At 40.7% G+C, this 13,208-nt stretch overlaps 1 protein-coding gene across 12 annotated transcripts in view; it reads right to left on the bottom strand.

Annotated features, from left to right (window-relative positions):
* Window positions 1-13,208, bottom strand: part of SENP8 (SUMO peptidase family member, NEDD8 specific) — a 55,772-nt gene that overhangs the window by 17,565 nt on the left and 24,999 nt on the right. The window contains exon 1 of one of the 12 annotated variants that reach the window (XR_003436445.1): window positions 4,652-5,833. The exons of the other annotated variants lie outside the window; for them this stretch is intronic. The gene's annotated coding sequence lies outside the window, so the exon portion shown is untranslated. Of the gene's footprint in view, window positions 1-4,651; window positions 5,834-13,208 lie in introns of those variants that run through there. 12 annotated transcript variants of the gene reach the window in all.

Genomic DNA, 13,208 nt, shown 5'->3' with positions numbered 1-13,208 from the left:
TCTCAGGAAACTTCTCACCAGCCATGTCCTCCAGTAGGCCCCTGCCTCCTGCCGTGTTTCTGGCATGTATCCCATCTCAGTTCTTTTTACCAACCTCCCTCTACTTTCTTTCCTAGGCCTCATTCTCTTTTTCTAGGGCATCCAATGAAAATTCAGATTTCTTTCATCTTATTATTTGGAGTAACTGATCTCTCTTTGTATCCTCCTGGCCCACTTAGGCTAAACCCAGAGAGTTGACCTTTCTCAACCAAAAAGGTCCATCAAGATATTTACTTCAACAAAACAACAAGCTCTCTAGCAATAAATTATGCGACACTCCTGAAGTCAGAAAAGCTACATTCAGTTTTTGTTTTTAATAGTAGTTTTTCCTTTTGGGTAAATAAAACAGAAAAAAAAGCATTACCACTAACAAACCATACAGCAGTGTATCACAGTGGTTAAGAGCAGAGATTCTGGAATCAGCACATCTACATTTAAACCTCATTAATTCACTTGGGCAACTCTAAGCTTTAGTCTTCTCATCTCTAAAAGGGGGAGAGTAGTAGCATCTACCTTAGAGCTTTATGGTTATTATTAAGTTGGAAATTTACATCAAATCCTTATAAGTCCCTGACACATAGAAAGAGCTCAATAAATGTTAGTTATTATCTATTAAAGTTCAAGAAAATTTAAACTTAAATAAGTATAAAACCCAGTGTTGGTATGGCTACACAGAATTAAACATAGGTTTTTTTTTTTTTTTTTTTGCGGTACGCGGGCCTCTCACTGTTGTGGCCTCTCCCATTGTGGAGCACAGGCTCTGGACACGCAGGCTCAGTGGCCATGGCTCACGGGCCCAGCCGCTCCGCGGCATGTAGGATCTTCCCGGACAGGGGCACGAACCCGTGTCCCCTGCATTGGCAGGCAGACTCTCAACCACTGCGCCACCAGGGAAGCCCTAAACATAGGTTTTTATTATACATTATTAATGGTACTTGCACATTGATTCTCTTTTGAGAACTCTCTGGATATCTATATGAAGGGAAATAAATTGCTCGTATGCTTTGATGTCTCAACTCCACTTTTGTATTCCTCAAGGAGATAATTTGGAATGAAAAAGTTGTTTATGAAGAGTGTTTGCAGCAATGCCATTCATAACAACATCGGAACTAACCAAAAAAAAAAAAACCTAACTTTGGGGAGGAAACGACTATGAAAGTTATGACCTATTAACCTGTTGTAACCCCAGGTTACCATTAAACATAACAAGTAGACAATGATTAAGGGAGGAAATTTGTAAAAAGCAGAATTAAAATAGTGCTTATGCATGGATTATAACTATGTAAAATGTGAAAATCTCTAAAAAATCAGCAGATAAGTTGAAGAGATGTCCATGGTTAGAGTTACATGTTTAGCGAGTTCCTTGTTCTTTGTCAGGTTGCTTAAGTTTGTCAAACCCTCCCCCAACAATAGCTTGGTATTATGCAAGCATGAAAAGTTATGCTGATTAACAGGGCATTTTGATTTCTGCTTTAATACCATGGAAAGATGGGCTTTTTTTTGATAAATTGCTTCTATATTTGTATTTAGTTATTCAACGAATAATAACCAGTGTCTATGCGCCAGGCACTATACTAAGCAGCATGGATTCAGTGGTGATGAGACATCGTCCCTGGCCTCCAGGGCTTCTAGTTTAGTGGCAAGACTGGAAAATCTTGCCACTATAAATCACCTATAATTTTACACCACCAAAAATTATAGGTGATTTGGGCACACTGGAAGGGTTCATGATTCTAGGGTATTGTTTAACAAGGAAAGCAAATTAGTCTGGTGCATCAGGGAAGATTTCCCTGAGGAAGAGATTCCATAGGAATTTCCCTGATGAAGAGTGCTGGAGAGTTAGAGGGGGAGAGAACAGCAAGTAGGAAGGCTTTAAGGGGAGAAAAGAATGTGCTCTGCTGGAGGAACTAAAAGAAGGTCTGCAGAGTTGGGGAACAATAAAATAGGGCAAGAGGGATCTAGCTCATAGAGAGGCAGGAGAAGCAGGAAGAGGCCAGATTGTGCAGAGCTTTATTAAAGATATTGGCAGGATATGAAACCGACTGGGGGATGGACAATATGTGTGAATACTGGAGGACTACTTTACAAGATATTGTGGCAGTCCAGATGAGAGATGATGGTTGCCCGGATGACAGTGGTGGCATTGGTGAGAGAAATCCATGGAGTTAAGGATATTCAAGATGTAGAATCAACACGACTAGGAGATTGGGAAATGTGAAGTGTGTGTGAGAGAGAGACAAGTAAAGGATGACTCCTAGATTTCTGGCTAGAATTGGGTGGGGCAGTGGTGCCATTTCCTGAGGTAGAAATACTGATAGAGCAGATTTGATGGGGAAAGATGAGTTGAGCTTTGGGATTTGTTGGGTTTGAGTTGCCTGTGAAATATCCAAGGGAAGATGTAGGCTATTGGATAAATGGATAAATGGATATTCAGGTAGAAGTTTGGCAGAGGTCAGGAAAGAAGTATAGGTCTGATATGCCCAAATCTATCACTGGCCTGGGGAAAGGATGGGAGAGCCTAGAAAGTGTGTACAGAATGAGAAAAGGGATTTGGGAACAAAAACCTGAGAATCTGCAGCAAATAGACAAGAAACTGGCCAGTAAGAAAGAGTGGTCAAGGAAGTACTAGAAAAACTAGGTATCACATCAATTAAAGGAAGAGTTGTTTGAAAAGGAGGGTTTAATGTTGCTAGGAGGACTAGTAAAATGAGAACCATTAGTGCTCTTGTTGAGAATTTTTTGTAGAGTGGTGGGCACAGAGTCTAGATTACCGTGGGTTGAGAAGTGGGCAGGAGGTGAGAAACTGACACTTTAGATCTGGCTGTAAAGAGGAAGAAAGCAAAAGGTCAATATCTAGAGAGAGACATGAGGTCATGCTTTTATTTATTTTTAAAGATGGGGAGATTTAATACATATGTACATCTAAATGCTGATGGAAAAGAGCCAGTAGAGAGAGGGTCCTGCTGCTGCTGCTGCTGTGTGTGAAGGAACTGTCTGCATAAAAATCCCTGTGCACAGGTGAAGGCATTAGCCATAGCTATGAGGGTCAATGCGATAGGCGTGAGGAAGGCTCAAAGGTGGGTATAGATATAGTCAGATTTGTAGATTTGGTGTCAGGAAAGTTGAAGTTCATGACAGTTCCTATTTTCTCTCTGAAGTTGGAGAGTGTGGGAGGAGGTGAGGGCTTCACAGGTTTGTGGAACGAAGACTGAGGCAGTAGCTGTGGAGAGCTAGAGTGTGAGCTGGCAAGGGAAGCATGGCCAAGGGCAGAGAAACTTGTCCTAGCCTGCGTCGTGGGGGACAGGTTTTCTTCTAAATACAGGTTGCTCTGTTTTGGTACATGGAGGGAAAAGAGCCAGGCAGTAATTCTTCTGGCTTTTATCCCAAACTGCAGGATCCGAGATGAATTTTTTCCTGAGTAATGGTAACTCTTCCCTAGTACTAACACTCTAGTTGGCTACCTCCTCCTTTGACACTCTGACACGTATGTTTTCCTTACACAAGAAGACTTAATTTAAATGCATCTGGCACTTGATTTTTTCCTTGGTGGAGTTTCACTTGCTTCATTTTGGAACTTAGTGACCAATTTCCCCAGTTTTGTACAGTGTACCACCTTTGCTTAGTACCATTTATTTGACTCAATTCCTTTAAGTCCTTTCTTTTGTATGAGTTTTCCCCAGGCTGCTGCTCTTGTTCTACTTCCCATCTTTCATATACATGAAATCTGAAAGGAAGTACAATGTAGAGCTTTTAAAATGCTTTAGGTCAGTACATTGATGTCAGGAGCTGATCCAAATATGATCTAATATATAAAACAAAGCCAGTTATTATATACATTTTGTTACCTAGCAGTTAATTGAGATGACAGTTTCTCACTATTGGTTTCTGTAATATACTTGCTGAATTTAGGACATTTATAAAGTGAGGCAAGATTACATTTAAAATGTTCAAGCAAGGAGTTTTTGCCATCATTTTCTGGAAGAGGGAGAAAGGTACAAGTGGAAAGACTGTGAGAAGGGGAGATGGAAGCCCTGCACTTGAGTCATGGCCCTGTCACTTGAAATCATGTGACTGAGCTCCACTAAGTTTGTTTCTTATCTATAAAATCAGAATAATAAGGAAAACAACCAAGATGGTGGAGTAGAAAGACCCTGAGCTCACCTCCTCTCACAAGCACAACAAAATCACAACTATCTACAGAACAACCATTGATGAAAAAATACTGGAACCTACCAGAAAAGATTTTCTACAACTAAAGACATAAAGAAGGAACCACAATGAGTAGGGGAGGAGGTGTGGACTCGTGATATAATTAAATTCCATACCCCCTGGGTAGAAGACCCACAGATTGGAGAATAATTATACTGCAGAGGTTCTGCTACAGGAGTGAGAATTCTGAGCTCCACATCAGGCTGCTCAGCCTGGGAGTCTGGCACCGGGAAGATGAGCCCCCAGAGCATTTGGCTTTGAAGGCCAGTGGGGCTTAATTACAGGAGCCCCACAGTACTAGGGGAAACAGAGACTTCACTCTTAAAGGGGGCACGCAAAATCTCATGCATACTGGGACCCAAGGCAAAAGCAGTAATTTGATAGGAGCCTGGGCCAGACCTACCTCTTGGTCTTAGAGTCTCCTGGAGAGGTGGGAGGGTGGCTGTGGCTCACCCTGGGGACACAGACACTGGTGGCAGACGTATTGGGAAACATTCAACCTCAAGAACACTCCCGGCAGCTGCCATATTGGCTCATTAGTGCCAAGCCCTGGCCCCACTCAATAGCCTATAGGCTCTAGTGCTAGGATGACTCAGGCCAAACAACTAACTGGGTGGGGACACAGCCCCACCCATTGGCAGACAGGTGGCCTAAAGACTAAAGAGATCACAGCCACCTCTAGACACTCCCCTAGTCATGGCCTAGCCCACCAGAGGGCCAAGACCCAGCTCCACAAACCAGTGGACAGGCACCAGCACCTCCCACCAGGAAAGCTTGCACAAGCCTCTAGACCAGTTTCACCCACCGGGGAGCAGACATCAGAAGCAAGAAAATTATGATCCTGAAACACAGGCCAGACCCTACCCTGGGACCGGCTGGGCCCTGCCTTTGCCCACCAGCAGGGCAACGCAACCTTCAGGACACTCCAGACCCCATACCCAACTGTGTCAGGAACTGGCCCTCTCCCACCAATGATCTGAAATGAGATCTGGGATCCCTGGGCCCTGCAGCCAGACTTCAGGAACCAGCTCTGCCTGCCAGAAGCCCAGCACCAACCCCAGGATCTGGTTTCACCTGCCAGTAGGTGGGCAACAGCCCCAGAGTCTTTAGGACCCTGACTCTACCTACCAGCGAGACAGCACTAGCCCTGGGGCTCCCTAGGATTCCGTAACCAGCGACCTCAGGACCAGGCCCTGCTAAACAACATACAGCAGAATCCGCGCAAAGTAGGGCCCGTTAACCAACCAGACTAGAGGCTAACCAAGCCTACCAGACAGCCCATACAGTCAGCCCGCTACACAGAAGGACCCATGCAGCCCTCTTAGGGGGAACCTCTAGAGCATATAGCCTGGGTGATGAGAGAGGAATGCACTGCGGGGATGCACAGGCTGCCTCCTACAGAGGGTCATGTCTCCAAGGTTGAGAAACGTAGGTAACCTATGACATACATAAAATGCAAACAGCAACTGAGACAACATTAGGTGGCAGAAAAATATGTTCCAGGTGAAGGAACAAGATAAAACTGCAGAACAACTACTAAGTGAAGTGGAGATAGGCAATCTACCTGAGAAAGAGTTCAGAGTAATGATCTTAAAGATGATCAAAGAACTCGGGAGGAGAATGGATGCACAGAGCGAGAAGTTAGAAGTTTTTAACAAAGAGTTAGAAAATATAAAGAACAATCAAACAAGAGATGAACAATACAATAACTGGAATGAAAAATACACTAGAAGGAATCAATAGTAGACTAAAGGATTCAGAAGAACAGATTAGTGAGCTGGAAGACAGAAGGGTGGAAATCACTGCAGTTAAACAGAAAAAAGATAAAAGAATGAAAAGAAATGAGGACAGTTTAAGAGACCTCTGGGACAACATCAGGCACACTAATATTTGCATTATAGGGGTCCCAGAAGGAGAACCTCCCTAACCTGGGAAAGGAAACAGTCACCTAAGTCCAGGAAGCACAGAGGCCCACACAGGATTAACCCAAAGAGAACAACCAAGACACATTTTAATCAACATTACAAAAATTAAAGATAAAAAGAGAATACAAAAGCAGCAAGGGAAAAGCAACAAACAATATACGAGGGAACTCCTGTAAGGCTATAAGCTGATTTTTCAGCAAAAATTCTGCAGGCAAGAAGGGAGTGGCACGATATACTTAAAGTGATGAAAGGAAAAACCTACAACCAAAAATACTCTACCCAGCAAGGCTCTCATTCAGATTTGATGGAGAAATCAAAAGCTTTAGAGACAAGCAAAAGCTAAAAGAATTCAGCATCACCAAACCAGCTTTACAACACATGTTAAAGGAACTTATCTAGGTGAAAAATAAAAGGCTATGTTTAGGAACAAGAAAATTATGGAATGAAAAAGCTCACTGGTAAAGGCAAACATATAGTAAAGGTAGGAAATCATCCACACACAAAGGCAGTATGAAGGTTAAAAGACAAAAGTAGTAAAATCATCTGTATCCACAATAAGCATTTAAGGGATACACAAAACAATTAGATGTAAAACATGATATCAAAACCAGTAATCGTGAGGGGTGAATACAAATGCAGGGTATTTTAAATGCACTTGAAATTAAGAGATCAGCAATTTAAAACAATCATGTATATAATACACTGCTATACAAAAACCTCATGGTAATGGCAAACCAAAAATCTATACTAGATATACACCCCAAAAAAGAAAAAGGAATCCAAATATAACACTAAAGATAGCCATCAAGTCACAAAATAGAGAACAAAAGAAGAAAGGGTGGGGGGAAGACCTACAAAAACAAATTCAAAACAATTAATAAAATGGCATTAAGAACATACATATCGAGGATTTCCCTGGCGGCGCAGTGGTTAAGAATCCACCTGCCAGGCTTCCCTGGTGGCGCAGTGGTTGAGAGTCCGCCTGCTGATGCAGGGGACGCGGGTTCGTGCCCCAGTCCGGGAAGATCCCAGATGCCGCGGAGCGGTTGGGCCCATAAGCCATGGCCGCTGAGCCTGCACGTCTGGAGCCTGTGCTCCGCAATGGGAGAGGCCACAACAGTGAGAGGCCCGCGTACTGCAAAAGAAAAAAAAAAAAGAAAAGAATCCACCTGCCAATGCAGGGGTCATGGGTTTGAGCCCTGGTCTGAGAAGATCCCACATGCCGCGGAGCAACAAAGCCCGTGAGCCACAACTACTGAGCCTGCGCTCTAGAGCCCACAAGCCACAACTACTGAACCCGTGTGCCACAACTACTGAAGCCCATGCACCTAGAGCCCATGCTCCACAACAAGAGAAGCCACCACAATGGGAAACCCAGGCACTGCAACAAAAAGTAGCCTCTGCTCACCACAACTAGAGAAAGCCTACGTGCAGCAACAAAAGACCCAACATAGCAGAAAAAAAAAAAAATGATAATTATCTTAAATATAAACAGACTAAATGCTCCAACCAAAACACAGACTGGCTGAATGGATATAAAAAAAGACCCGTATATATGCTGCCTACAAAAGACTCACAGATCTAGAGACACATACAGACTGAAAGTGAGGAGAAGGAAAAAGGTATTCCACACAAATGGAAATCAAAAGAAAGCCAGAGTAGCAATGCTTATATCAGCCAAAATAGACTTTATATTTATTTATTTATTTATTGGTGGTACGTGGGCCTCTCACTGCCGCGGCCTCTCCCGTTGTGGAGCACAGGCTCTGGACTGCAGGCTCAGTGGCCATGGCCCACGGGCCCAGCCGCTCCGCGGCATGTGGGATCTCCCTGGAACGGGGCACAAACCTGTGTCCCCTGCATCGGCAGGCAGACTCTCAACCACTACACCACCAGGGAAGTCCCAAAATAGACTTTAAAATAAAGACTGTTACAAGAGACAAAGAAGGATACTACATAATGATCAAGGGATCAATCGAAGAAGAAGATATAACAATTGTAAATATATATATATATATATATATATATATATATATATATATATATATATACATACACACACACATGCACCCAACGCAGGAACATCTCAATATATAAGGCAAATATTAACAGAAACAAAAGGAGAAATCAACAGTAACAGAATAGTAGGGGGCTTTTTTTTTTTTTTTTATTGCTGTACGCGGGCCTCTCACTGTTGTGGCCTCTCCCATTGCGGAGCACAGGCTCCGGACGCGCAGGCTCAGCGGCCATGGCTCACGGGCCCAGCTGCTCTGCGGCATGTAGGATCTTCCCAGACTGGGGCACAAACCCGTGTCCCCTGCATTGGCAGGTGGACTCTCAACCACTGCAGCACCAGGGAAGCCCAGTAGGGGGCTTTTTAACACCCCACTTATATCAATGGACAGATCATCCAGACAGAAAATCAATAAAGAAACACAGACCTTAAATAACACATTAGGCCAGATGATATTTATAGATCATTATATCCGAAAGCAGCAAAATACACATTCTTTTCATGTACACATGGAACATTCTCCAGGATAGATCACATGCTAGGCCACAAAACAAACCTTGGTAAATTTCACAAAATCGAAATCGTATGAAGCATCTTTTTTTCCCCCCGACCACAACACTATGAGACTAGAAATCAGCTACAAGAAAAAAAAAAACTGCAAAAGACACAAACATGTCGGAGGCTAAACAATATGCTACTAAACAATCAATGGATCACTGAAGAAATCAAAGAAGAAATCAAAAAATACCTAAAGACAGGGCTTCCCTCGTGGCGCAGTGGTTGAGAGTCCACCTGCCGATGCAGGGGACACGGGTTCGTGCCCCGGTCTGGGAAGATCCCACATGCTGCGGAGTGGCTGGGCCCGTGAGCCAAGGCTGCTGAGCCTGCGCATCCGGAGCCTGTGCTCCGCAACGGGAGAGGCCACAACAGTGAGAGGCCCGCATACCGCAAAAAAAAACCCCCAAAAAACCTAGAGACAAACGAAAACAAAAATACGATGATCCAAAACCTATGGGACTCAGCAAAAGCAGTTCTAAGAGGGAAGTTTATAGCGATACATGCTTATCTCAGGAAATGAGAAAAATCTCAAATAAAGAACCTAATCTTATACCTAAAGCAACTAGAGAAAGAAGAACAAACAAAACCCAAAGTCAGTAGAAGGCAATAAATCACAAATATCAGAGCAGAAATAAATGAAATAGAGGCAAAGAAAAAAAAAATCAATGAGTCGAAAAGCTGGTTCTTTGAAAAGATAAACAAAATTGATGAACATTTAGCCAGACTCATCAAGAAAAAAAGGGAGAGGGCACAAATCAATAAAATCAGAAATGAAAAAGAAGTTACAACCGACATCACAGAAGTACAAAGAATGATAAGAGACTACTATGAACAATTATATACCAATAAAATGTACAACCTAGAAGAAATAGCCAAATTCTTAGAAAGGTACAATCCACAAGACCAAACTAGGAGGAAATAGAAAATATGAACAGACCAATTAGCAGTACTGAAAGTGAATCAGTAATTTAAAAATCCCAACAAACAAATGTCCAGGACCAGATGGCTTCACGGGTGAATTCTACTAAACATTTAGAGAAGAGTTAACACCTATCCTTCTGAAACTATTCCAAAAATTGCAGAGGAAGAAACACTTCTGAACTCATTCTATGAGGCCACCATCATCACCTTGAGACCAAAACCAGACAAAGATATCACACAAAAAAGACAATTACAGGCCAATATCACTGATGAACATAGATGCAAAAATTCTCAACAAAATACTAGCAAACCAACTCCAACAATACATTAAAAGGATCATACACCATGATCAAGTGGGATTCATCCCAGGGATGCAAGGATTTTTCAATATCTGCAATTCAATCAATGTGATACACCACATTAACAAACTGAAGAATAAAAACCATATGATCATCTCAACAGATGCAGAAAAAGCTTTTGATAAAATTCAACATTCAGTTATGAAAAAAACTCTCCAGAAAGTAGGCACAGAGGGAACCTACCTGAACATAATAAAGGTCACATCTGACAAACCCACAGCTAACATCATGCTCAATGGTGAAAAGCTGAAAGCATTCCCGCTAAGGTCAGGAATTAGACAAGGATGCTCACTCTTGCCACTTTTATTCAACATGGTTTTAGAAGTCCTAGCCACAACAATCAGAGAAGAAAAAGAAATAAAAGGAATCTAAACTGGAAAAGAAGTAAAACTGTCACTGTTTGCAGATCACATGATACTATACATAGAAAATCCTAAAGGTGCTACCACAAAACTATTAGAGTTCATCAATGAATTCAGTAAAGTTGCAGGATACAAAATTAATAAACAGTTCCTATTCACTAACAATGAAATATCAGAAAGAGAAATTAAGGCAACAACCCCGTTTACCATCACATCAAAAAGAATAAAATACCTAGGAATAAACCTACCTAAGGAGGCAAAAAAAACCCCTGTACTCTGAAAACTATAAGACGCTGATGAAAGAATTGAAGATGACACAAACAGGTGGAAAGATATACAATGTTCTTGGATTGGAAGAATCAATATTAAAATGACCATATTATCTAAGGCAATCTACAGATTCAATGCAATCCCTACCAAATTACCAATGGCATTTTTCAAAGAACTAGAACAAAAAAATTTTAAACTTGTACAGAAACACAGAAGACCTTGAATAGCTAAAACAATCTTAAGAATGGAGCTGGAGGAATCAGGCTTCTTGACTGTAGACTATACAACAAAGCTACAGTAATCGAAACAGTATGGCACTGGCACAAAAACAAACACATAGATCAATGGAACAGGACAGAAAGCCCAGAAATAAACCCATGAACTTATGATCAGTTAATGTACAACAAAGGAGGCAAGAATATACAATGTAGAAAAGACAGTCTCTTCAATAAGTGGTGCTGGGAAAACTGGACAGCTACATATAAAAGAATTAAATTAGAACATTCTCTAACACCATAAAAAAATAAACTCAAAATGGATTAAAGACCTAAACATAAGACTGGATACTATAAACCTCCTAAAGGGAAACACAGGCCTAAATCACAACAGTATTTTTCTGGAACTGTCTCCTAGAGTGGAAACAAAAGCAAAAATAAACAAATGGGACCTAATTAAACTTACAAGCTTTTGCACAGCAAAGGAAACCATAAACAAAACAAAAAGACAACCTACAGAATGGGAGAAAATATTTGCAAATAATGCAACTGACAAGAGATTAATTTCCAAAATATACAAACAGCTCATACAGTCATACAGCTCAATGTCAAAACAACAACAAAACAAACAATCCAATCAAAAAATGGGCAAAAGACCTAAAGAGACATTTCCCCAAAGAAGACATACAGATGACTAACAGACACATGAAAAGATGCTTATCATCGCTAATTATTAGAGAAATGCAAATCAAAACTACAATGAGGTTACACCTCACTGGTCACTGGTCAGAATGGCCATCATTAAAAAGTCAACAAAGGGTGTGGAGAAAAGGGAACCCTCCTACGTTGTTGGTGGGAATGGAAACTGGTGCAGCCACTATGGAGAACAGTGTGGAGTTCCTTATAAAACTAAAAATAGAGTTACCATATGATACAGCAATCCCAATCCTGCATACATAGGGAGGAGACTCTAATTTGAAAAGATACATGCACCCCAATTTTCACAGCAGCATTATTTACAACAGCCTAGACATTGGAGCAACCTAAATGTCCATCGACAGATGAATGGATAAAGAAGATATGGTATATTCATATATATATATATGGAAGCAACATAGATGAGCCTAGAGATTATCATATTAAGTGAAGTCAAAGACAAATATCACATATCACTTATATGCAGAATTTCAAAACATGACACAATGAACTAATTTACAAAACAGAAAAAGACTCACAAGACAGAAAACAAACTTATGGTCACCAAAGGGGAAAGTGGGGGTGAGGGATAAATTAGGAATCTGGGATTAACAGATACACACTACTATATACAAGATTGGTAAAGAACAAGGACCCACTGTATAGCACAGGGAACTATACTTAATATCTTGTAATAACCTATAATAGAAAATGGAAAAAAATCTGAAAAAGAATATATACATGTATAACTGAATCACTTTGCTATACACCTGAAACACTGTAAATCAACCATAATTCAATACAAAAATAATACCTGGAAAAAACTTGACAATTAAATGAGATTATAATTATATATAATAACGTATATAAAGTACTTTGCACGTTATAGAGTGATACAAAGGTTAGTTGTCATTTACCACCCTTGAGTAAGTTTTCTCTTTTGACATAACAGTATTTATCAGGCCATTTTTCACACAGCTGAATGGGTACACTATAAAACTAAGTTTTCAAACTTGCTGCTAGTCTTAAAATGGACTGGTAGTAGGACAGAGAAACAGGTTTATTTTTGTGTGTACTATATGCTTTACACACCATACTGAATCCTCATTGTACCTGCTTAAACAGACTACAACACTTCGTTTTGCAGATGAGGCTACTGAATCTGAAACTTGCCCAAGACTATAAGTGTATAACTGATAGTGCTTCGATTTGCAACATTCATGCTCTTTCCCACACCATAGCATGTAAATTTCTGTAACTATTTTCCCTTTTTCTAAGTGATGGAAGAAAAAAATTTCAGTATCAGTAAATAACCATATGAGTTTGCCATTTCAATGGAATACCTATTATTAAAACATACAGTCAATATGGATATAGTAAAAACTATAGATAAAAATAATAAGACATATCAGAAATATAATCCACTTGTTTTTAAATTATTCTGATCCAATTAGGACTAGTGCTTAGGAACTTCAACAGCTATCTAGCCAAAGGGCAGAAATATTTTGATCTGGACAGTGTTAAATAGAAAACTCAATGATATTTTTGACTACCATCTGAAGCTGGGTTTATATATGGTGACCTTTCAATTCCATATGAGACACAGGTTGGACAAGTGTGAGTTACTTATGGATCAATAC

This window comes from Aethalodelphis obliquidens, unplaced genomic scaffold, assembly GCF_003676395.1.
Source record: "Aethalodelphis obliquidens isolate GAN/ISIS:26980383/991018 unplaced genomic scaffold, ASM367639v1 scaffold26, whole genome shotgun sequence".
NCBI lineage: Eukaryota > Metazoa > Chordata > Mammalia > Artiodactyla > Delphinidae > Aethalodelphis > Aethalodelphis obliquidens.
Note: the sequence above shows the minus strand (reverse complement) of the source record. Positions and strands in the feature narration are given on the sequence as shown.